A 26441-nucleotide genomic window follows, 5' to 3' on the forward strand; every position below is an offset into this window, starting at 1 on the left:
AAGAAATTAAAGCAGAGAGAGAGAGTTTGACCTACTGAAGAAATGAAAGCAGAGAGGGGGAGAGTTTGACTTACTGAAGGAATGAAAGCAGAGAGAGACAGATTTTGACCTACTGAAGAAATGAAAGCAGAGAGAGGGAGAGTTTGTCCTCCTGAATGAATGAAAGCAGAGAGAGAGAGAGCTTGACCTACTGAAGAAATGAAAGCAGAGAGAGGGAGAGTTTGACCTACTGAAGAAATGAAAGCAGAGAGAGGGAGAGTTTGACCTACTGAAGAAATGAAAGCAGAGAGAGGGAGAGTTTGACCTATTGAAGGAATGAAAGCAGAGAGGGGGAGAGTTTGACCTACTGAAGAAATTAATGCAGAGATAGGTGAGAATTTGTTCTCCTGAAGGAATGAAAGCAGAGAGGGGGAGAGTTTGTTCTCCTGAAGGAATGTAAGCAGAGAGGGGGAGAGTTTGACCTACTGAGATAGTACAAAACGGGAAGGATGTCATAAGTATAACAGTGAAAAGTAGAGGCAAGAGAAGGGGAGATTTTGAGAGAGAAAAATAATGTGTGTCGTTCTTGGCAATGTCGTGCAGGATGTGTTCACACTTCATCAGAGCATCAACACTCTTCGTCTTCCTCTGTGGCAGGCCCTCAAAAAACACTGCCTCAGCCCACAATATACCTACCACACACACACACACACACACACACACACACACACACACACACACACACACACACAGAGAGTTAGAGAGAGAGAGAGAGAGAGAGAGAGAGAGAATATGAATAAAATACAAACAACTTCAACCTTCTGATATCTGACTAAACTAAACAGAGCAGAATTAGAGTAAACACAAAGGAATTCTGTTGAGGTTATTGTTCATTATATTCCCTTTATTTACATAACTTTTCCATAATTATTATTTTGGGTTGTCTGCTTCCAAAGACTTATATATAAAAAAATACATTTCACTCAAACAGTGACCAAGCTAACTTGCATTAATACTGATTGAATCTAGCAGACTAAAATGACAGAGAATTGCTCTCCACAACATGCTACCTGCTGGGGCACTCCTGTAGGGCTTTAGCCATCAGTGTGTTGGCGATGTTCTTCAGCCATGTCCTGAACTCCAGTCTCACAAACTCCAACCGTGGTTGCCATGGTGCCGTGAGGTCGCATAAAGCTTAGTGATGAAAAAAAAGAAACAAATCGATACAGTTACATTTTTTACAATATATCGTATAATGTTGACAATTTCGCAGTAATACTTTTGCTCTGGTTGGCTTTACCTGCATAGATTGTTCTACATCTTCATTTTAAAAAGTGAGCCAATTTGTTTTCAACACTGATTTCCATGACAGATCCAAAATAATTTTCTAAGGACTCTCTATTGTCTCTCTGCAGCAGACATATGGTGAGCAATATGTTTCCAACATCCAATGACAATAGAAGAATAGTAGAATCATGAAAATCCCAATACGTCACATTGGCACCCAAGTATCGTGATAATATCGCATCGTGAGGTCTCTGGCAATTACCAGCCCCTAGAGCTCTGTAAATATTGTACATATTTAACCTGTTAGTTCATATGCCTTTCGACTGTGATACACAGTAGCAGTTAAAAGTTTGAGCACACCTACTCAATCCAGGGTGTTTCTTTATTATTACAACTGTCTACATTGTAGAATAATAGTGAAGACATCAAAACTATGAAATAACACATGTAGTAACCAAAAAGTGTTAAATCAAAATATATTTGAGATTCTTCAAAGTAGCTACTCTTTCCTTGCCTTGATGACAGCTTTGCACACTCTTGGCATTCTCTCTCCCGGAAGGAATGCATTTCAATTATCAGGTGTGCCTTTTTAAAAGTTAATTTGTGGAATTTCTTTCCTTCTTAATGCGTTTCAGCCAATCAGTTGTGTTGTGACAAGGTGGGGGTGGTTTACAGAAGATAGCCCTATTTGGTAAAAAAAACAGATCCATATTATGGCAAGAACAGCTCAAATAAGCAAAAATAAACAACAGTCCACCATTACTTTAAGACATGAATGTCAGTCAGTACGGAACATTTCAAGAACTTTGAAAGTTTCTTCAAGTGCAGTCACAAAAACCATCAAGTGCTATGCTGAAACTGGCTCTCATAAGGAGCCAGAGGAAAGGAAGACCCAGAGTTACCTCTGCCGCAGAGGATAAGTTCATTAGAGAGTTAACAGCCTCAGAAATTGCAGCCCAAATAAATGATTCACAGAGTTCAAGTAACAGACACACCTCAACATCAACTGTTCAGAGGAGAGATTGCGTGAATCAGGCCTTCATGGTCGAATTGCTGCAAAGAAACCACTACTGAAGGACACCAATAAGAAGAAGAGACTTGCTTGGGCCAAGAAACATGAGCAATGGATATTAGACCGGTGGAAATCTGTCCTTTGGATCCAACCACTGTGTCTTTGTGAGACGCAGAATAGGTGAACAGGTGATCTCTGCATGTGTGGTTCCCACAATGAAGCATGGGGGAGGAGGTGTGATGGTGTGGGGGTACTTTGCTGATGACAAGGCAGACTTAACCAGCATGGGTACCACAGCATTTATACCATCTGGTTTGCCCTTAGTGGGACTATCATTTGTTTCTCAACAGGACAATGACCCAAAACACACCTCCAGTCTGTGTTAGGGTATTTGAGAAAGAAGGAGAGTGATAGAGTGCTGCATCAGATTACCTGGCCTCCACAATCACCTGACCTCAACCCAACTGAAATGGTTTGGGTTTAGGTTGAGTTTGACCGTAGAGTGAAGGAAAAGCAACCAACAAGGGCTAAGGATGTGTGGGAACTCCTGCAAGACTGTTGGAAAAGCATTACAGGTGAATTTGTTTGAGAACATGCCAATAGTGTGCACTGCTGTCATCAAGGCAAAGGGTGGCTAGTTTGAAGAATCTCAAATATAATATATATATATATATATTTTCATCCTTGGCTAATTTCGGAAAGGGCCAATGTTAGCCACTGGATGACAAATACACAACGACATGCAACAATTCAAGTTGTTTCTGTCAATGACGCATGGCTTCCCTTTACACTTTCCTTTGGTTCACTCAGTTTACCGCAACATTGACTGGGTAATATTTTATACTTTTCTTTTATCAAGGGAGGCCAAATGCTCCAATGCATTCAATGCTCCAGGCGAGAACAATGTCATAGTCTTTATGGCCAGACCACATCAGATTGATACACATACAGAGACAGAGGGGCGCTGTTTCGCTGGTTCAGATGCTTTCTCCGGTGACATATACTGTATTCAGCCTCTTGCGAATTGAAGGACAATTATGACAACACAGAGAATGACATATTTTCATTATAACATTTATTTGAATGAGTAAGTTAGTTTTATTTCATCCTTCCAGCAGACGATATAGTCTGGACAAAAGCCAGTTGATAGTTATCAGGTTCTGAAGTTGCTAGCCAAACAGGCTAGTCATTAATACTATTGGGTTGTTTTTGACCTGGTTGTTCATTCTATTCATTCTACAGTATTTACAATATTGCTATGCTAAACCAATCATTGGTATGTAACTAGCTATCAGTGGTAAAATGATGACGAGAGACGAGACAAGAACTTTAAGAAATAATGATTAAATAAATAATAATTTGTTTTATATGGAAAACCGTTTGGGTCAAAAAAAATACACGTCAAATAAGCTTGTTGACCAATCAGGACCTGAAAATGACAGCATGTCACATAATAATTTAACATGTTCATACATTTACTTAGTTACCTTTGCATCAGAATAATTGCTTATGCAAGTTTATTTTTTATGTAGCCTTGGCCTACTGGTTGAATGAATTTGGGCTCCATCTTCGCACAACTGTCTCAGAGTCTGTTTGGAATAGGCTATTTGTCGATAAACTGACCAATAGAATAGATCAACTTTACGATTAGGGAGAGGAAAATCAGCAAAAAAAGAAACCTCCCTTTTTCAGGACCCTGTCTTTCAAAGATAATTAAATAAAAATCAAAATAACTTCACAGATCTTCATTGTAAAGGCTTTAACCTCTCTAGGGTAGGGGGCAGCATTTGGAATTTTGGATGAAAAGCATGCCCAAATTAAACGGCCTGCTACTCGGGCCCAGAAGATATGATATGCATATAACTGGTAGATTTGGATAGAAAACACTCCAAAGTTTCCAAAACTGTTAAAATAGTGCCTGTGAGTATAACAGAACTGATTTAGCAGGCGGAAATTCTTTTTTTTGTAGTTTTCTATTCAATTCCATTACAATATCCATAGACTTAGGACTCGATTTGCAGTTCCTATGCCTTCAACTAGATGTCAACAGTCTTTAGAAATTGTTTCAGGCTTGTAATTCTGATAAATGAGGGAGTAAGACCAGTCTGAATGAGTGGGGACCCTGCCGTGTCACAAAGCTTTTTCATGCGCAATCCCGAGAGAGTGCATTTCTTATTTACCTTTTATATTTACGACATTATTGTCCGGTTGAAATTTTATAGATCATTTAGGCTAAAAACAAACTGAGGATTGAATATGAACATCGTTTGACATGTTTCTATAAACTTTACTGATACAATTTGGATTTTTTTGTCTGCCTGTTTTGACTGAGTTTGAGCCTGTGGATAACTGAAGAAAACGCGTGAACAAATTGTTTTTTGGATATAAAGAGACTTTATCGAACAAAAGGAACATTTATTGAATGAATGAATGTCTTCTGATTGCCACCATATGAAGATCATCAAAGGTAAGGGATTAATTGTATCTCTATTTCTGAGTTTTGTAACGCTTCTGCTTGGCTGGTTACTTTTTGTAATAATTTGTCAACTGGGCTATGTTCTGGGCTAGGTATGTTCTGGGCTCGGTATGTTCTGGGCTAGGTATGCTTTCCCCGAAAAGCATTTTATAAATCTGACACCGTGGTTGGATTAACAAGAAGTTTATCTTTAAACCTATGTAAAATATGTTTTGTTTTCTGAATTTTTATAATGAGCATTTCTGTATATGAATTTGGCGCTCTGCAACCTCACTGGATGTTGGCCAGATGGGACCCACATACCCTAGAGAGGTTTTAGCAAAAATATAAACACAACATGTAAAGTGTTAGACCCATTTTTCATGAGCTGAAATAAAAGATCCCAGAAATATTCTACACAAACAAATAAGCTTATTTCTCTCATTTTGAGCACACAATTGTTTATGTCCCTGTTAGTGAGCATTTATCATTTGTCAAGATAACCCATCCACCTGACAGGTGTGGCATACTGTATCAAGAAGCTGTTTAAACAGCATGTCCCCACCTTGTGGGACAATAAGAGGCCAGTCTAAAATGTGCAGTTTTGCCACAGATGTCTCAAATTTTGAGGGAGCGTGGAATTGAAATGCTGACTGCGGGAATGCCCAACATAGCTGTTGACAGAGAATTGAATGTTCATTTCTCTAACATAAGCCGCCTCCAACATCATTTTAGAGGATTTGGCAGTACATCCAACCAGCCTCACAACTGCACAGTAGGGTAAAGTACTTCAGTAAAAATACTTGAAAGTACTACTTAAGTGCTCCCGAGTGACACAGCAGTCTAAGGAGTATTTATCCTGTCTTATCCGGTGTCCTGTGTGAATTTGAGTATGCGCTCTCTAATTCGCTCTCTCTGTCTCCCCCTCATAGCCTGGTTCCTCTCTAGGTTTCTTCCTAGATTCTGGACTTTCTAGGGAGTTTTTCCTAACCACTGTGCTTCAGCTGCAATGCATGCTGTTTGGAGTTGTAGGCTGGGTTTCTGTACAGAACTTTGTGACATCAGCTGATGTAAGAAGGGCTTTATCAATACATTTGATTGATTGATGATAAGGCACAGCATTTCAGTGCTAGTGGCGTCACTACAGACCCTGGTTCGATCCCGGGCTGTATCACAACCAGCCGTGATCGGGAGTCTCATAGGGAGGCGCACAATTGGCCCAGCGTAGTCCGGGTTAGGGTTTGGCCAGGGTAGGCCTTCATTGTAAAATAAGAATTTGTACCTAACTAACTTGCCTAGTTAAATTAAACATCCCTGGTCATCCCTACTGCCTCTGATCTGGAGGACTCACTAAACAGAGAACATCCCTGGTCATCCCTACTGCCTTTGATCTGGCAGACTCACTAAACAGAGAACATTCCTGGTCCTCCCTACTGCCTCTGATCTGGAGGACTCAGTAAACAGAGAACATCCCTGGTCATCCCTACTGCTTCTGATCTGGCAGACTCAGTAAACACAAATGCTTCATTTGTAAATTGTGTCTGGCTATCCGTAGAAAAACAAAAAACAAGGATTTTGAACTTATTTTTCCTTTTACGTTTGATACTTAAGTATAGTTTAGCAATTACATTTACTTTTGATACTTAAGTATATTTAAAATACTACTCAATTAGTATTTTACTGGGTGACTTTCACTTTTACTATTAAGGTATCTATCTTTTACTCAATTATGACAATTAGTTATTTTTCCCACCACTGCGACAACAGACCACGTGTAACCAAGCCAGGACCTCCACATGCGGCTTCTTTACCTGCGGGATCGTGACAGAAATGACAGAAAACTATGTGCGTTTACCTCTATTTCTAACATTCAGGAGATAGAGGTGCTCGAAGTTGACCCATGTTGCATTGGTCTGTGAGCTTGAGCGGCTGTGTTAAAGTACTAGCCTATGTCAATCCCCCATAGTACAAAACTTACTAATAAATATTCCAAACTCTGGACAGTTTAGCTTAAAATGTTGATAAACTATTAGGCTATTTCTTCACGTTATAAGCGCAGCAATGCGCACACGGCAGTAGGCTATAAGCCTACATATAAGAATGTTCCAATATGTAATCAATTAGGGGGAAAACACTCAGAAGTGATTATGCATATTTATGGTGAAATGATCTTCCCCAGACGTGAAACTACCTACAGTATGTATGCCAGTTAGGCTCTACAGTGGTTATAAAGCGGATTTATATGCTTCATTTATAGGAATTATTTGGCCACTTTAGTTGTGATACAAACCTTAAATATAAGCCTGTGGGCTAGGCTACATGAGGTGTGCAACTATGATTTGAAAAAGTCGCAAAAAACAGGCATGTGCTATTCCTTCCCTTATTGCACAAGCTGAGTATCACCAAGGAAAAGGCTATCTACTTTGATATAATCTAAAATATCTTTTGATTTGTTTAACACTTTTTTGGTTACTACATGATTCCACGTGTGTTATTTCATAGTTTTGATGTCTTCACTATTATTCTACAATGTAGAAAATAGTAACAATAAAGAAAAACCCTTGAACGAGTGTGAAATTAGTGTGAAATTAGTTTTGACTTCAATTGGGCCATCACCATTATCATGCAGCTGGGAAAAAGATGTGTCAACTATGCACTTTAATAGCGAATGGAGGACGCTTTTCCTGTGGTTCATTTTCATGCCAGCCAAGTAGGTTATACTCCTGTTGTAAAGCAAAGCAATGTACTTAATATTAGGACAGTTGATAAAAAGTAGGCCCAGTCTACAGAAAGCTGATGGGATTCTCCTCTTTTTAATAGAGGCCATCAAAACTCTCTGCATTTGCATTGACTATAGAAATGTTGCACAACATGAACTCATGGGCTCTCATGAAGTGTTTGATTAGATTTTCCATTACATTTGCATTGATGTCAGAGTGATTAGAGGGACAATAGAGTGCTATGTTGAACAACAGTTAAACATTTAACTAATATAAGACAAAGGAGGATTCCAAATGTAGCCAATGGGCAGAGCTCAAAGAAGGAGGCCAGTTTTTTTTAAAGATGGGCCAAGATTTCAGATTGCTGCATAAAAGAACGCAGTGAGCAAAGTGAAGCTGTGTCATTTGTGGTATTTCCAACACAGGTGTGGAGGGTCACCTCCTTGTGAGAATAATCAAAGTGAACTGCCTGGATAGCTACAGAGGTAGTTCTCTGCAAAGTCAATATGCACAATGATCTCCTCTTTCCCCAGATTCTCTTTTAATTCTCTCAGTTTGGAGTATTGGTGTCGAATGTTGTACACGTGTTTCCCCAACTACTCGTTCAATCTTTTGTAGAAGTCCTCCAGTAGAATCTGCAGTGTCACACACCTTTTCTTTCACTGTCAAATGTACAGTGAACTTCTTCATGTTTACCTCTTTGCTTGTATTCTCCCTCTCTTCAGCTTTGTTTTTCCACTCCAAACCACCAGCATCAAAGACAGATGTTTGAAGCTCTTTTGCTTGGCAAAGGGAGCACTCTGTGTACATGCACTCTTTCTCCAGTTTCTCACAGCACAAAGACTCAGTAAGGTTCTCAATGTTGCTGGAGCTGATCACTTTGTGATACTGCAGTTTGTCCACCATGAAATGGAGGTTGGCGTGGGTTTTGCAGAGGCATGTGTCCCTATCCTGGACTGTTGGCATGACAACCCAAAAAGGATGTATTTTGCAGAATTCATAGTAGGACATTTTTATCTGAGAATATTCCCTCTAACTTCTGATAAAGTTTCCGAATTTGCCATTCAAGACCCGTTTCTGCTTTTTTCTTCTTGTTTAGGATGTCCTTTTTCCATGTTGTTGCTCTACTGTTGTCATCACGGTCATAGAATCGTGTAACGCCTTGACCTTAGAGAGCCTTTTATTCTCTCAATTCAAATCAAATCAAATCACATTTTATGGTTAGCACATGTGAGTGAAGCAAACATAACATTTTGCATTGTTGCCAAAATGTTCAATTTTGGTATCATCTGACCAGAGCACCTTCTTCCACATGTTTGGTGTGTCTCCCAGGTGGCTTGTGGCAAACTTCAAACAACACCTTTTATGGATATCTTTAAGAAATGGCTTTCTTCTTGCCACTCTTCCATAAAGGCCAGATTTGTGCAATATATGACTGATTGTTGTCCTATGGACAGAGTCTCCCACCTCAGCTGTAGATCTCTGCAGTTCATCCAGAGAGATCATGGGCCTCTTGGCTGCATCTCTGATCAGTCTTCTCCTTGTATGAGCTGAAAGTTTAGAGGGACGGCCAGGTCTTGGTAGATTTGCAGTGGTCTGATACTCCTTCCATTTCAATATTATCGCTTGCACAGTGCTCCTTGGGATGTTTAAAGCTTGGGAAATCTTTTTGTATCCAAATCTGGCTTTAAACTTCTTCACAACAGTATCTCGGACCTGCCTGGTGTGTTCCTTGTTCTTCATGATGCTCTCTGCGCTTTTAACGGACCTCTGAGACTATCACAGTGCAGGTGCATTTATACGGAGACTTGATTACACACAGGTGGATTGTATTTATCATCATTAGTCATTTAGGTCAACATTGGATCATTCAGAGATCCTCACTGAACTTCTGGAGAGAGTTTGCTGCACTGAAAGTAAAGGGGCTGAATAATTTTGCACGCCCAATTTTTCAGTTTTTGATTTGTTAAAAATGTTTGAAATATCCAATAAATGTCGTTCCACTTCATGATTGTGTCCCACTTGTTGTTGATTCTTCACAAAAAAATACAGTTTTATATCTTTATGTTTGAATCCTGAAATGTGGCAAAAGGTCGCAAAGTTCAAGGGGGCCGAATACTTTCGCAAGGCACTGTATATGCATAGTCGAGCATATTGTTGTGACAAAATATCCTGTTTAAACCACAGACCACTGACTCAAAGAGGTCTCACGAGCCCCTCCTTCATAGTAGAATCCTCATTCAAGTTTCAAAAGACGGTTGACATCTAGTGGAAGCCATAGGAAGTGCAACCTCATCCATATCTCAATGTGTAGGCCAAGCTTTGAAAAACTACAAACCTCAGATGTCCCACTTCCTGGTTGGATTTTTCTCAGGTTAACTCCTGCCATATGAGTTCTGTTATACTCACAGACATCATTCAAACAGTTTTAGAAACTTCAGAGTGTTTTCTATCCAATACTACTAATATTATGCATATATTAGCATCTGGGACATAGTCGGAGGAAGTTCACTTAGGACACGCTATTCATCCAAAAGTGAAGATGCTGCCCCCTATCCCAAAAAGGTTCATGTCATGTTTCAAAGTTGCAAATCCTCAGGCATAGCCTCAGTCCTTGACAGTTTCTGCTGACGACAGCAGCGAAACTCGTTTTTTCTTGCCAAACAAGGTCATTGATCGATGTCCTGGTAACAGACAGCACTATGGTGGGTTCCTATCTAGTTATGAATCTAGCAAGCCTGGGCATGGATGTATGGAGAAGACTGCTACTGTATAACGCCCCATTAACTTCATATAATACTTCCTCTCTGAGGTCAGGTTCATCTCACCCTTACCAATTCCTACAGTTCTGCCTGACTAAGAGGCAACCCTTACACGCCTAACACAGCCACCAGCTTCCAGATTGAAATGGACCTTTTATAGTAAATGACTGAGAAAACTGTGTACGCGGTTATAGGCCTGCAGTATATTATTTATATCTCCCAGTGGGCCCTTCTGACAAGCCAAATTATCCCCTTGGGGCCCTCAATCTCTTCTTTAACTCCCCACCGCCACTGATGTTGTGCAAACTAAGATGGATGACTAAGGGGACTCGCTCTGATTAACCTTGCTGTATCAATAGTGGAGTCTTGGCTAAGGCTAACAGTTAAAGGTTATAGTTACATACAGTGGAGTAGCAGGACATTCCCCCCCACTGAACTCTCACACATGTGAATATGCACACACCATCTTTTATATCTTTCATCACACACCCAACCGCATCCACCCACACTGACCCTGGAAGTAGGAGCACTGCTACAACCTTGGCCAGACGGGCTTCATTTTCATTATTCTCAGACTCCAGCTTCACAGCAGCCAACCATATCTCTTCACTGTTAGGGTTAGCCTGGACACAAAGGGAGAAAGGTGTTTTGCTTGTATCAAATCTTGGTTTGCACTTTGCTGTGTACCCACTTTGCTGTGTACCCTATTGTTAAGAAAGAAAGATAACATTGGAATAAGCATGTTTACTCAAGCTAGCAAGCTGTAAGGCCAGAGCCAGAATGCTGCAAGCAGCAGGCACGTTCTCAGCCAGCCACTTGGACAGTGAGCCACCACCCTTGGTCCCCAACAGCCACAGGACAGTGAGCCACCACCCTCTGCAGCCTCCAGAGACTCCCTGGGATGGGGGGTAACAAGGAGGGATGGAGGAGAAGTAAGAGGGCGAGGTATGGAGAAAGATAGAGGGAGGAGTGACAAAAGGGGGAAGAGGGAGAGATTTAATAAGTAATTGAGAGAGTATGAGAGAAAAGAGAGGCTTTGAAAAAGTGATTGATCACAACTAACCAAATGGGATCATTAAGAGGGTGAATATAATCACTATTATACATTAAGACAAGACGGACTCCTAGATAAGCGACCAATCAAATTATTTGGCTTCTATTGAGTCACCTGCCAATGAAAAATTGCCACAGTGAAGATATCCACTCTGAAATACTCTAGTTTACAATGCACGTAGTCATTTGATTCAACTTCTGCTTTCGCACGCACGCACGCACGCACGCACGCACGCACGCACGCACGCACGCACGCACGCACGCACGCACGCGACGCACGACGACGCACGCACGCACGCACGCACGCACGCACGCACGCACGCACGCACGCACGCACGCACACGCACGCACGCACGCGACGCACGCACGCACGCACGCACGCACGCGCACGCACGCACGCACGCACGCACGCACGCACGCACGCACGCACGCACGCACGCACGCACGCACGCACGCACGCACGCACGCACGCACGCACGCACGCACGCACGCACGCACGCACGCACGCACGCACGCACGCACGCACGCACGCACGCACGCACGCACGCACGCACGCACGCACGCACGCACGCACGCACGCACGCACGCACGCACGCACGCACGCACGCACGCACGCACGCACGCACGCACGCACGCACGCACGCACGCACGCACGCACGCACGCACGCACGCACACACACACACACACACACACACACACACACACACACACACACACACACACACACACACACACCTGGTGCCATGGTTCTTTTCGAAGTAAGATGACCTGAGCCACACACTCATTTTTCTGAGGAACATCTGCAGGGTGTGGGCATAGATGGCACGGGCACACTCCAGTACCCATGGGACACACACTGAAACACAACAGTCACATTACACACACCAACACCTCCCCGTGGGAGACACTGAAATAAAAACGAATTACAAATAATGTATCAAACTGTGGATATACCAAATGTTCCTAATGTAATCTGAGTATTGGGCATTTGGTACATTTGGGTAGTGAGAGGTTAGAGGTATATGGTCATCATTCTTACACTCTCTGCGTCCTCCATCCAGGTGTGTTTACAGCTCTCCTCGATGCCGATACCAATTATCGCCCGGGTCACCGCCTGGCACGTTGCCTGCCTTGTCACACTCAACCCAAGAATACATTACCTGATGGTAATAGTGCTCACTGTTGAGCCTAGTGAAGAAAAGAGAGAACTTGTGACCCATGCCTAGTACAGTCGTGCAGGCCAGTGGGATGGTGGAGCCACTTGAGTGAAGAGGCCTATAAAACAACAGAATGAATCATGTGGAAACATCATGTCCCCATCCTCTTACAATCACAAGCATTAAATCATCTCCGATTTATGGGTGGGTAGACGTTTAAATCAGCTGTGCTGGGGGAAATTATGACATGATCTTTTCTCTTTTGAGATGGATCAAGCCAGTATTTGATCTTGCTCTGCAGTGCCATCTCCCTGTGCTTAATGTTTCCCCATGTGCTCTCCAATAAACTGTAACTCCCATCCCTGTGCCAGAGAACAGTAGATGGACACTGTACATACACTTTACTTTAGAGCCATGAAAAGTCAGAGGGAAAAGAATAATACATTTTAAAAAAGGAAAGGAATTAGAGAGATAATTGCGGTCAAAGGACTAGTTTGCGAATCAGTAAGTGCAAGTTGAGGTGAACAGCACAGAGATCAGTAAGATATCAGTCACTGACCTGCACACACACGCAGGTCAGTGTTTAAGCGCAGTCTGCTGCTGCTTGTTATGTGCTGCAGAGATAAAATAAGATAGAGGAAACAGTTGTGCCATATTACTCTGGCATGCCAGCACCTCTGAAGAGAGGGAGTGGCCGTAGTATCATTTTACATAGTGGAGTCAAGGGCAACGCAGAAAACATTTGGGTAAAAGGTGAAGAGAATTAGACTGAATTAGAGGTTTTGAAAATGCTGGGTTGCAGCAGAAGGGTTTTGGATTATGGCTCAAGACTGTTTGGTTTATTCAGTGGGTCACAGGAAAATACCAAGAGCTGGAAGTGGACCACACAGAACTTTGGAGCACACCTGTGTTTCCTGCTCTAGATTCTCACCACTATACACTGTTCTCTTCTCCACCATTTGAGTGTTCTCTTTGGCCTCCTCCAACTTGGCGGCAGTGATCCATATGTGACAGTCCATAGGGATGTTTATCCTGGGCTTGTTCACGACACGTCTAGCGTTCTCATACAATGCCTTGCGAAAGTATTCGGCCCCCTTGAACTTTGCGACCTTTTTCCACATTTCAGGCTTCAAACATAAAGATATAAAACTGTATTTTGTGAAGAATCAACAACAAGTGGGACACAATCATGAAGTGGAACGACATTTATTGGATATTTCAAACGTTTTTAACAAATCAGAAACTGAAAAATTGGGCGTGTAAAATTTTTCAGCCCCTTTACTTTCAGTGCAGCAAACTCTCTCCAGAAGTTCAGTGAGGATCTCTGAATGATCCAATGTTGACCTAAATGACTAATGATGATAAATACAATCCACCTGTGTGTAATCAAGTCTCCGTATAAATGCACCTGCACTGTGATAGTCTCAGAGGTCCGTTAAAAGCGTAGAGAGCATCATGAAGAACAAGGAACACACCAGGCAGGTCCGAGATACTGTTGTGAAGAAGTTTAAAGCCAGATTTGGATACAAAAAGATTTCTCAAGCTTTAAACATCCCAAGGAGCACTGTGCAAGCGATAATATTGAAATGGAAGGAGTATCAGACCACTGCAAATCTACCAAGACCTGGCCGTCCCTCTAAACTTTCAGCTCATACAAGGAGAAGACTGATCAGAGATGCAGCCAAGAGGCCCATGATCACTCTGGATGAACTGCAGAGATCTACAGCTGAGGTGGGAGACTCTGTCCATAGGACAACAATCAGTCATATATTGCACAAATCTGGCCTTTATGGAAGAGTGGCAAGAAGAAAGCCATTTCTTAAAGATATCCATAAAAGGTGTTGTTTGAAGTTTGCCACAAGCCACCTGGGAGACACACCAAACATGTGGCAGAAGGTGCTCTGGTCAGATGATACCAAAATTGAACATTTTGGCAACAATGCAAAACGTTATGTTTGGCGTAAAAGCAACACAGCTCATCACCCTGAACACACCATACCCACTGTCAAACATGGTGGTGGCAGCATCATGGTTTGGGCCTGCTTTTCTTCAGCAGGGACAGGGAAGATGGATGGAGCCAAATACAGGACCATTCTGGAAGAAAACCTGATGGAGTCTGCAAAAGACCTGAGACTGGGACGGAGATTTGTCTTCCAACAAGACAATGATCCAAAACATAAAGCAAAATCTACAATGGAATGGTTCAAAAATAAACATATCCAGGTGTTAGAATGGCCAAGTCAAAGTCCAGACCTGAATCCAATCGAGAATCTGTGGAAAGAACTGAAAACTGCTGTTCACAAATGCTCTCCATTCAACCTCACTGAGCTCGAGCTGTTTTGCAAGGAGGAATGGGAAAAAATTTCAGTCTCTCGATGTGCAAAACTGATAGAGACATACCCCAAGCGACTTACAGCTGTAATCGCAGCAAAAGGTGGCGCTACAAAGTATTAACTTTAAGGGCGCTGAATAATTTTGCACGCCCAATTTTTCAGTTTTTGATTTGTTAAAAAAGTTTGAAATATCCAATAAATGTTGTTCCACTTCATGATTGTGTCCCACTTGTTGTTGATTCTTCACAAAAAAATACAGTTTTATATATTTATGTTTGAAGCCTGAAATGTGGCAAAAGGTCGCAAAGTTCAAGGGGGCCGAATACTTTCGCAAGGCACTGTACATTCCAACCGCGCCAGCCACAGCTCCACAGCAGTCTTCCACAGACACATTCTCCAGAGCTGTTACACACGTACTGTGTACCATGTGTATCCTGTGCCAATCAGGCAGGCCAGTGGAATGCAAGTGCCACTTGAGTGAAGAGGCCTATGAAATAAAACTACAGATCTATATGGATACACCATGTCCCCAGTCTTCTTACAAAACAGGACCAGGGCTCCACTACCATTTAAAGACGGATCTCTTCAATAATCCCTGAATTATGAGTGGGTAGACTCCCTACTCCCTGTACTTGACTTGACACGCATCGCTGCTGAAACACTTTATTTCGTAATGTAATCATGGCAATTGCCATGCTAATATCAACACATTGCCTAATAGCCTGGAGAGGCACACTGTGATGGAGAAATACAGAAGGCTTTTTTATTTCTTTGGTGAAATACAGTCAGACAGACAGAGGGCAGCCCAGACATGTATGTAGGCTGCTAACACCTTCATAGTATGCATAACATCCATCTCTGTCACAGAGGAATGCTGCTGGGAACTGCACTGTGTAATGGATCAGGGCTTACACGGCATTGACACCATGACGGGGTGTACATGGGGGGGGGGCTTCAAACACTACAAGTGTCATTTGGGATAAGAAACGAATTGAACCGGAGCGATGGTTTGTGGAACTAGTTATTTCCCTCTTCTCTCAGTCTTTCTTTCCTTCTATCGATAGTCCAAGCTCAACAGCAGACAATAAGCTCTCAGTCTTCCTTTCCTTCTATCGATAGTCCAAGCTCAACAGCAGACAATAAGCTCTCAGTCTTCCTTTCCTTCTATCGATAGTCCAAGCTCAACAGCAGACAATAAGCTCTCAGTCTTCCTTTCCTTCTATCGATAGTCCAAGCTCAACAGCAGACAATAAGCTCTCAGTCTTCCTTTCCTTCTATCGATAGTCCAAGCTCAACAGCAGACATTAAGCTCTCAGTCTTCCTTTCCTTCTATCGATAGTCCAAGCTCAACAGCAGACAATAAGCTCTCAGTCTTCCTTTCCTTCTATCGATAGTCCAAGCTCAACAGCAGACAATAAACTCTCAGTCTTCCTTTCCTTCTATCGATAGTCCAAGCTCAACAGCAGACAATAAACTCTCAGTCTTCCTTTCCTTCTATCGATAGTCCAAGCTCAACAGCAGACAATAAGCTCTCAGTCTTCCTTTCCTTCTATCGATAGTCCAAGCTCAACAGCAGACAATAAGCTCTCAGTCTTCCTTTCCTTCTATCGATAGTCCAAGCTCAACAGCAGACAATAAGCTCTCAGTCGCACTGCAAATTTAGACGCTTTAACACCTTTCTCCAAACGACATATTTCAAAGTTGCAAAATCAAGTGCCTATTACTGGGATTGAACGCACAAACCCTCGGAGCCGGAGCTCATGGCTTACGCCCATCAGCCATCCCCATCCACAACGCCCAAGCAAAACCCAAGAATATAGTACTTGATGGTAATAGTGCTCACTGTTGAACCTAGTGGCGACGTCCTGTACACATCCCTCACGAGCTCCGGAACTTTACGGTTGTAAAGTCGTTCATTCAGAATGGGTTAAGAGATTCTCTGGTACTTTACAGTTGTAAAGTCGTTCATTCAGAATGGGTTAAGAGATTCTCTGGTACTTTACGGTTGTAAAGTCGTTCATTCAGAATGGGTTAAGAGATTCTCTGGTACTTTACGGTTGTAAAGTCGTTCATTCAGAATGGGTTAAGAGATTCTCTGGTACTTTACGGTTGTAAAGTCGTCCATTCAGAATGGGTTAAGAGATTCTCTGGTACTTTACGGTTGTAAAGTCGTTCATTCAGAATGGGTTAAGAGATTCTCTGGTACTTTACGGTTGTAAAGTCGTTCATTCAGAATGGGTTAAGAGATTCTCTGGTACTTTACGGTTGTAAAGTCGTTCATTCAGAATGGGTTAAGAGATTCTCTGGTACTTTACGGTTGTAAAGTCGTCCATTCAGAATGGGTTAAGAGATTCTCTGGTACTTTACGGTTGTAAAGTCGTTCATTCAGAATGGGTTAAGAGATTCTCTGGTACTTTACGGTTGTAAAGTCGTTCATTCAGAATGGGTTAAGAGATTCTCTGGTACTTTACAGTTGTAAAGTCGTTCATTCAGAATGGGTTAAGAGATTCTCTGGTACTTTACGATTGTAAAGTCATTCATTCAGAATGGGTTAAGAGATTCTCTGGTACTTTATGGTTGTAAAGTTGTTAATTCAGAATGGGTTAAGAGATTCTCTGGTACTTTACGGTTGTAAAGTCGTTCATTCAGAATGGGTTAAGAGATTCTCTGGTACTTTACGGATGTAAAGTCGTTCATTCAGAATGGGTTAAGAGATTCTCTGGTACTTTAACGTTGTAGAGTCGTTCATTCAGAATGGGTTAAGAGATTCTCTGGTACTTTACGGTTGTAGAGTCGTTCATTCAGAATGGGTTAAGAGATTCTCTGGTACTTTACGGTTGTAAAGTCGTTCATTCAGAATGGGTTAAGAGATTCTCTGGTACTTTACAGTTGTAAAGTCGTTCATTCAGAATGGGTTAAGAGATTCTCTGGTACTTTACGGTTGTAAAGGCATTCATTCAGAATGGGTTAAGAGATTCTCTGGTACTTTTGTTTACTTTTTAGCCTGTAGTTCTGAAAGTAGTGCTCACGAGTCCCTGAAAATGGCATATTTTGTGCATATATGTGCTTCACGTAATCGTTCTCTTGCTCTGCTGTGTGTTCATCTAGCTAGTGGTCACTCATATGGCGGGGGGCTGAAGTTCATTGGCTGAAACTCAAATTGCTCAGGGGCTGGCCCACATGGAGAAAAATGCAGGTAAAATTGCAGCACACAGCTTCCAGAAAACAGTCACTTTCAAACTAGGGATTTTGTGGCTAATTGAGTGTGAACTACATATTGACACATCCAGTCCAAAGCTGGAGGTTTGAAAAAGACTTACACTGTTGCCGAAGTTCCAGGCGGCTAAAATCCTGTCTTTGATGATTAAGGTTTTTCGATAGGGCTAAAACAGAAATACAGCTTCATGGTTTAAGTTGAGCTATTTATTAAGACTCGCCTTGATAACTCACGGATGCTGCAGTGGTCTAAGTAGCAGGCTCCTGCTCCACAGACCATTGGTTCAATCTGGGCACTCATCATGAGTTGTTTTTTATTGTTGCCTCTAGTGGTTTTAATGCCAAATTTGACTTGAATCTGGAGTGATCCCTCTGGACAGGTGTGAGAAACTGGTTTACATCATTGTAGCTTTGACAGGGCACAGACAGTCACTCACCCTTCCTGAGGACACGTTTCTTGGCTCTGACATCGGTCACCAGCACAGCAGCTCTGATGTAGATGCGTACAGACGTGGGGAGGTGACACAACACCTAGACCACCACGGCCTTGGCCGTATCCCTTAGCTCCAGCCTGGCAGACTCCAGCCACACATCCTCACTCTGGGGACAAAACACACACATTAATCTCACACACACAGCCTGGACCATCACTGCCTTGGTTGAGTCAAGTCATGTTTATTTGTCATATGCACATGATACACATTACAATTAAATGCTTACTTGGAGGTTCACTCTTGACAATGCTGCTGATTCACCTGGCTGTAGCCTAGCAGTCACATCAATTATTGCCAACACCAATGAGGGACAGTGGTTTGAGGTACAGTATATCATAAACCTGTAGTACTTTGCAGATTCCAGACAGCCAGAGAGGCCTGGACCGATAATCAAATGCAGGGTAGTCAGGCCAGCCCACCCTAATGTCTGTAGATCGAACCAGACCTGCACTGACACTGACTGGTGGAGAAACTGAAGGCCTCATTTCATCTCATACACCAACCAAAATATACAGATACACACCATGGGAAGCCAGAAGTGTATTTCAAAAAGATACTATACATTGTGTGCGTGCGCATGTTACCTTGGGACACATATCGATGCCCTTCATGATGAGGTTCCTGGTCATCTGTAGTTTACCAGTCACCCCCTCTAGCCTGGCCAATGTGATCCAGGTGGTGGTGGTGGTGTGGGGGGGCTCTTAATGTCAATACACACACACACACAAACACACACAAAAAGACGATCAACAATACAGACAGAGATACAGATACGCAACAAATGTGTGTCCAAATGTGTGTGTGTGTGTGCTTATTCTCCGGGGCTACTCCCCTGATGTCTCCTCCGTGTGTGGGGATCATAGAGTTGAGGTAACCTTTAGGGTCCACCACCGTCTGTCCACTAACTGAGTCAGACACCTGAGAGGGGAGAGATGGAGAGAAGATCAGCACAAATACACATACCAGGAAAAGTGGTACTGGCATAACATGCTTACTGGAAACTTTTGATACCATCTGATAGCATTTGATAGCAGCTGACCAGTCCCTACCATAGCATATAGGTTGGTGCATAACAGTCAAACCAGACACAAGCTTTTAAGTCAGTAGGTCTAAGTGGTGTGTTACGTGGCTGAGCCTCATGTCCGTCAACTACCTCCATCAAAACATGAAATACAAGACACAAAACAACTACCTCCAACAAAACATGAAATACATGACACAAATCAACTACCTCCATCAAAACATGAAATACATGACACAAATCAACTACCTCCATCAAAACATGAAATACATGACACAAATCAACATCCTACATCAAAACATGAAATACATGACACAAATCAACTACCTCCAACAAAACATGAAATACATGACACAAATCAACTACCTCCATCAAAACATGAAATACATGACACAAATCAACATCCTACATCAAAACATGAAATACATGACACAGATCAACATCCTACATCAAAACATGAAATACATGACACAAATCAACATCCTACATCAAAACATGAAATACATGACACAAATCAACATACTACATCAAAACATGAAATACATGACACAAATCAACTCCCTCCATCAAAACATGAAATACATGACACAAATCAACTACCCCATCAAAACATGAAATACATGACACAAATCAACTATCAATATACCCCTAGCAATGTCTGTGCCATTTGTTGATACTTTAATTATAAATTAGTATGCTCCATAAAAGGCAAGTAAACATAGTATCACAGCATGGGCTTTATTATTTTTTCCTAAAATGTTTTTTTTTTTTACAAAAGATGACCAAAGCAGAAACAATGTCACTCAAGATCATGAATATCCAGAAACAAATGGCTTAGTTGATCTTTTTCCATTTTAACTGAGAGCTGAGCTATTTTCCTCTATGGGCTTCTCTACCTCTCATTTGTCCTTGCCCTCTGCCTTTTACTTGGTACATTCTTGCAAACAGCAACAGAGGTGACCTCTTTATGCATGAATAAGGACTGATTGCTGATTGAACGATTGTGCAAAGAAGTTAGGCACATGTCCAGACGAGGTTCACATTCATGAGAGTCATTTGTATCAGCTGTGACCAAATGTTACATTTTGTTTGTCATGATTTACTCAACTGAGTTTTGCATCTTTTGTAGAGAGTTGTATTTAGTGTTTTGCTAAAAATGTGTGTATGAAAGCAATGAGAAGTGACTTACAGTTTTGCAAAATATAATGCTGTTGTGCTCATGAGGTTATGATGGAGATCAAGTGGACCCCAGTTTCATTAAAAGTGTCTTATCAATCATGAAAAAGTGTAAAATCCCTTAGAATGAATATGTTGCCATTCTAGGGTCAGTCACTACTCATAAAACATATTTACAACTCTTAATATTTAGAACATTTAAATACCGTAAAATACCACAATACTGCCAAAAATAAGAAAAATATTGTAATATATTTTGCCCATCTTGCCCAGCCCCAATGTGTTTGTTTGTGTGTTTGTGGGTGTACTAACCCCCTGCAGTGGGTACACGTGGTGTGCTTGTCTCCTGTGGTCAGGTGTTTGAAGAAGAAGCTGTCTGGTATAGAGGTGAGTTTCTCATCGCGAGGGTTCCTCTGACGCTTGTTCCTGGCATTGTCAACCACTGGGATACTCAGCAATTCCTCCTCTGACATTCCTGACAGCTTCCTCTAAAGAGAGAAATCGAGAGAGAGAGAGAGAGAGAGAGAGAGAGAGGGAGTTGGCAGCACAGTATGTCACAGCTTGCCACAAAATGTAATATTTTCCCATGAATTATAAGTAATAGACAATTCAACCGAGTGCATGCTTAACTGAATGACAGCGGAGACAGATTACAATATGCAATTTTATTGAATAGTTTGGCTGTCACGGGTTACTAGGAGGGGTGGGTAGGAGTAAGGCGACGGCGACCGCCGAGCACTGCCAGAACAGAGAAAGGGATCAGTGGTGGCTAGTAGACCGCGACGACAGGCACCGGAAAAGGGATCAATGGCGACTAGTAGACCGGCGCCGACGACCGCCGAGCACCGCCTGAACAGGCAGTAGAAAGGGATCGGTGGTGGCTAGTAGACCGGCGACGATGACAGCCGAGCACCGCCTGAACAGGCAGGGAAAAGGGATCGGTGGTGGCTAGTAGACCGGCGACGATGACCGCCAAGCACCGCCTGAACAGGCAGGGAAAATCGGTGGTGGCTAGTCGGTGGGCAGTGAAAGGGATCGGTGGTGGCTAGTAGACCGGCGACGATGACGCCGACCACCACCGAGCACCGCCCACCGAACAGGCAGGGAAAGGGATCGGTGGTGGCTAGTAGACCGGCGACAATGACCGCCCAGCACCACCGAACAGGCAGTAGAAAGGGATCGGTGGTGGCTAGTAGACCGGGCGACGATGACCGCCGAGCACCGCCTGAACAGGCATTAGACCGGCGATGATGACCGCCGAGCACCGCCCGAACAGGCAGTAGAAAGGGATCGGTGGCGGCTAGTAGACCGGCGACGATGACAGCCGAGCACCGCCTGAACAGGCAGGGAAGGGGATCGGTGGTGGCTAGTAGACCGGCGACGATGACCGCCGAGCACCACCAGAACAGGCAGTAGAATGGGATCGGTGGTGGCTAGTAGACCGCACCCATAGCGACGATGACCTGATGCCGAGCACCGCCCGAACAGGCATTAGAAAGGGATCGGTGATGGCTAGTAGACCGGCGACGATGACCGCTTGTAGCGAGCACCGCCTGAACAGGCAGTAGAAGGGGATCGGTGGTGGCTAGTAGACCGAACCAGATGCAGTATGACCACCAGCTGCCGATACCATAGACCGGTACCCGAACAGAGGTACCATAGATACCTGCTATGCTGATGAGGTACCATAGATACCTGCTATGCTGATGAGGTACAGGCTGATGAGGTACCATAGATAAGGGGATCGGTGGTGGCTAGTAGACCGGTACGATACGATGACCATAGATACCTACTATGCCGAGCACCGCCTGAACAGGCAGGGGTACCATAGGGATCGGTGGGTACCATAGGCTACCTGACTGATGGCGACCATAGATGACCTGCCTGAGCACCATAGCCCTGCAGGCAGGGAAATGAGGGATCGGTGGAGGCCTGCTATGCTGATGAGGTACCATAGATACCGCTATGATGAGGTACCATAGATACCTGCTATGCTGATGAGGTACCATAGATACCTGCTATGCGATGAGGTACCATAGATACCTGCTATGGATAAAACCATAGATACCTGCTATGCTGATAGGTACCATAGATACCTGCTATGATGACATAGATACCTGCCGATAAGCACCGCCTGAACAGGCAGGGGAGCCAGCTTCGGTGGGAGTCGTGACATAGACCTATGCTGATGAGGAATGATACTCCTCAGAACCAGATGTTGATGACAGGTTGCCCATATGCTGATAAGAATGGGCTGATCCATAGATGATGGGACTTCATGCTGATGTACCATAGGTGAGGTACCATAGATACCTGTGATGAGGTACCATAGATACCTGCTATGCTGATGAGGTACCATAGATACCTGCTATGCTGATGAGGTACCATAGATACCTGCTATGCTGATGAGGACCATAGATACCTGCTATGCTATGCTGAGGTAATAGATTATATGCTGATGAGGTACCTACCTGCTATGCTGATAAGGTACCATAGATACCTGCTATGCTGATGAGGTACCATAGATACCTGCCATAGGTACCATAGATACCTGCTATGCTGATAAGGTACCATAGATACCTGCTATGCTGATGAGGTACCATAGATACCTGCTATGCTGATGGTACCATAGATACCTGTATGCTGATGAGATACCTGCTATGCTGATGAGGTACCATAGATACCTGCTATGCTGATGAGGTACCATAGATACCTGCTATGCTGATAAGGATACCATAGATACCTGCTATGCTGATGAGGTACCATAGATACCTGCTACTGATGAGGTACCATAGATACCTGCTATGCTGATGAGGTACCATAGATACCTGCTATGCTGATACCTGCTATGCTGAGGTACCATATGATACCTAGATACCATAGATACCTGCTATGCTGATGAGGTACCATAGATACCTACTATGCTGATGAGGTACCATAGGTATGCCATAGATACCTGCTATGCTGATGAGGTACCATAGATACCTGCTATGCTGATGAGGTACCATAGATACATATGATACCTAGATACTATGCTGATAAGGTACCATAGATACCTGCTATGCTGATGAGGTACCATAGATACCTGCTGATGCTGATGAGGTACCATAGATACCTACTATGCTGATGAGGTACCATAGATACCTATGCTGATGAGGTACCATAGATACCTATGCTATGCTGATGAGGTACCATAGATACCTGCTATGCTGATATGAGGTACCATAGATACCTGCTATGCTGATGAGGTACCATAGATACCTGCTATGCTGATGAGGTACCATAGATACCTGCTATGCTGATGAGGTACCATAGATACCTGATGCTGATGAGGTACCATAGATACCTGCTGATGAGGTACCATAGATACCATAGATACCTGCTATGCTGATAAGGTACCATAGATACCATAGATGAGGTACCACCTGCTATGCTGATGAGGTACCATAGATACCTGCTATGCTGATAAGGTACCATAGATACCTGCTATGCTGATGAGGTACCATAGATACCTGCTATGGCTGATGATGAGTACCATAGATACCTGATAGGTACCATACCCATAGATACCTGCTATGCTGATGAGGTACCATAGATACCTGCTATGCTGATGAGGTACCATAAGGTATACCTGCTATGCTTACCTGCTGATACCTGCTAGTACCATAGATACCTGCTATGCTGATGAGGTACCATAGATACCTGCTATGCTGATAAGGTACCATAGATACCTGCTATGCTGATGAGGTACCATAGATACTGCTGATGAGGTACCATAGATACCTGCTATGCTGATGAGGTACCATAGATACCTGCTATGATAAGGTACTGATAGATACCTGGCTATAAGGTACCATAGATACCTGCTATGCTGATGCCTGCTATGCTGATACCTGCTAAGGTACCATAGATACCTGCTATGCTGATAAGGTACCATAGATACCTGCTATGCTGATAAGGTACCATAGATACCTACTATGCTGGTAAGGTACCATAGATACCTGCTATGCTGATGTGGTACCATAAATACCTGCTATGCTGATGAGGTACCATTATGACAATACCTGAGACAGTAATATTCATGAGCCCACCCGTCCTGTGACTTTGATGTTCTTGAGCCCACCCTTCCTGTGACAGTGATGTTCTTGAGCCCACCCCTCATGAGACAGTGATGTTCTTGAGCCCACCCCTCATGAGACAGTGATGTTCTTCAGCCAACCCTTCCTGAGACAGTGATGTTCTTGATCCCACCTTCCTGTGACAGTGATGTTCCCCACCCTCATGAGACAGTGTTACAACCCTGATGTTCTTGAGCCCACCCTCCTGAGACAGTGATGTTCTTGAGCCCACCCCTCCTGAGACAGTGATGTTCTTGAGCCCACCCCTCCTGAGACAGTGATGTTCTTGAGCCCACCCTTCCTGAGACAGTGATGGTCTTGAGCCCACCCTCCTGAGACAGTGATGTTCTTGAGCCCACCCTTCCTGTGACAGTGATTTTCTTGAGCCCACCCTTCCTGAGACAGTGATGGTCTTGAGCCCACCCTTCCTGTGACAGTGATGTTCTTGAGCCCACCCTCCTGAGACAGTGATGATGTCTTGAGCCCACCCTCCTGTGACAGTGATGTTCTTGAGCCCACCCCTCCTGTGACAGTGATGTTCTTGAGCCCACCCTTCCTGTGACAGTGATGTTCTTGAGCCCACACGTCCTGAGACAGTGATGTTCTTGAGCCCACCCCTCCTGAGACAGTGATGTTCTTGAGCCCACCCCTCCTGAGACAGTGATGGTCTTGAGCTAACCCTTTCTGTGACAGTGATGTTCTTGAGCCCACCCCCTCATGAGACAGTGATGCTCTTGAGCCCACCCCTCATGAGACAGTGATGTTCTTCAGCCAACCCTTCCTGAGACAGTGATGTTCTTGAGCCCACCCTTCCTGTTACAATGATGTTCTTGAGCCCACCCCTCCTGAGACAGTGATGTTCTTGAGCCCACCCTTCCTGTGACAGTGATGTTCTTGAGCCCACACGTCCTGTGACAGTGATTTCTTGAGCCCACCATTACTGACAGTGATATTCTTGAGCCCACCCTTCCTGTGACAGTGATGTTCTTGAGCCCACCCGTCCTGAGACAGTGATGTTCTTGAGCCCACCCTCCTGAGACAGTGATGTTCTTGAGCCCACCCTTCTGAGACAGTGATGTTCTTGAGCCCACCCCTCCTGTGACAGTGATGTTCTTGAGCCCACCCTTCCTGTGACAGTGATGTTCTTGAGCCCACCCTCATGAGACAGTGATGTTCCCCACCCTCCTGAGACAGTGATGTTCTTGAGCCCACCCACCCTTCCTGAGACAGTGATGTTCTTGAGCCCACCCTTCCTGTGACAGTGATGTTCTTGAGCCCACACCCCTGAGACAGTGATGTTCTTGAGCCCACAGTGATGTTCTTGAGCCCACCCCTCCTGAGACAGTGATGCTCTTGAGCCCACCCTTCAGATACAGTGATGTTCTTGAGCCCACCCTTCCTGTGACAGTGATGTTCTTGAGCCCACCCTTCCTGTGACAGTGATGTTCTTGAGCCCACCCTCCTGTGACAGTGATGATCTTGAGTGATGTTCTTGAGCCCACCTCCTCCTCTTGAGACAGTGATGTTCTTGAGCCCACCCCTCCTGAGACAGTGATGTTCTTGAGCCCACCCCTCCTGACAGTGATGTTCTTGAGCCCACCCTCCTGTGACAGTGATGTTCTTGAGCCCACCATTGACTGATGACAGTGATGATTCT

The 26441-nt window shown here is 43.7% G+C and overlaps 1 long non-coding RNA gene across 1 annotated transcript; it reads right to left on the reverse strand.

The window, feature by feature from the left end:
- Window positions 1-21119, reverse strand: LOC135559085 (uncharacterized). Its single transcript, XR_010458434.1, has 9 exons — window positions 20979-21119; window positions 19054-19387; window positions 18413-18575; window positions 12309-12544; window positions 12005-12125; window positions 10964-11111; window positions 10729-10838; window positions 1050-1173; window positions 1-671 (listed from the first exon to the last, which is right to left on the reverse strand). It is a non-coding gene; the product is annotated as an uncharacterized LOC135559085 (long non-coding RNA).
- Window positions 21120-26441: the final 5322 nt, after the last annotated feature.

This window comes from Oncorhynchus masou, chromosome 17 (assembly GCF_036934945.1).
Source record: "Oncorhynchus masou masou isolate Uvic2021 chromosome 17, UVic_Omas_1.1, whole genome shotgun sequence".
Lineage (NCBI taxonomy): Eukaryota > Metazoa > Chordata > Actinopteri > Salmoniformes > Salmonidae > Oncorhynchus > Oncorhynchus masou.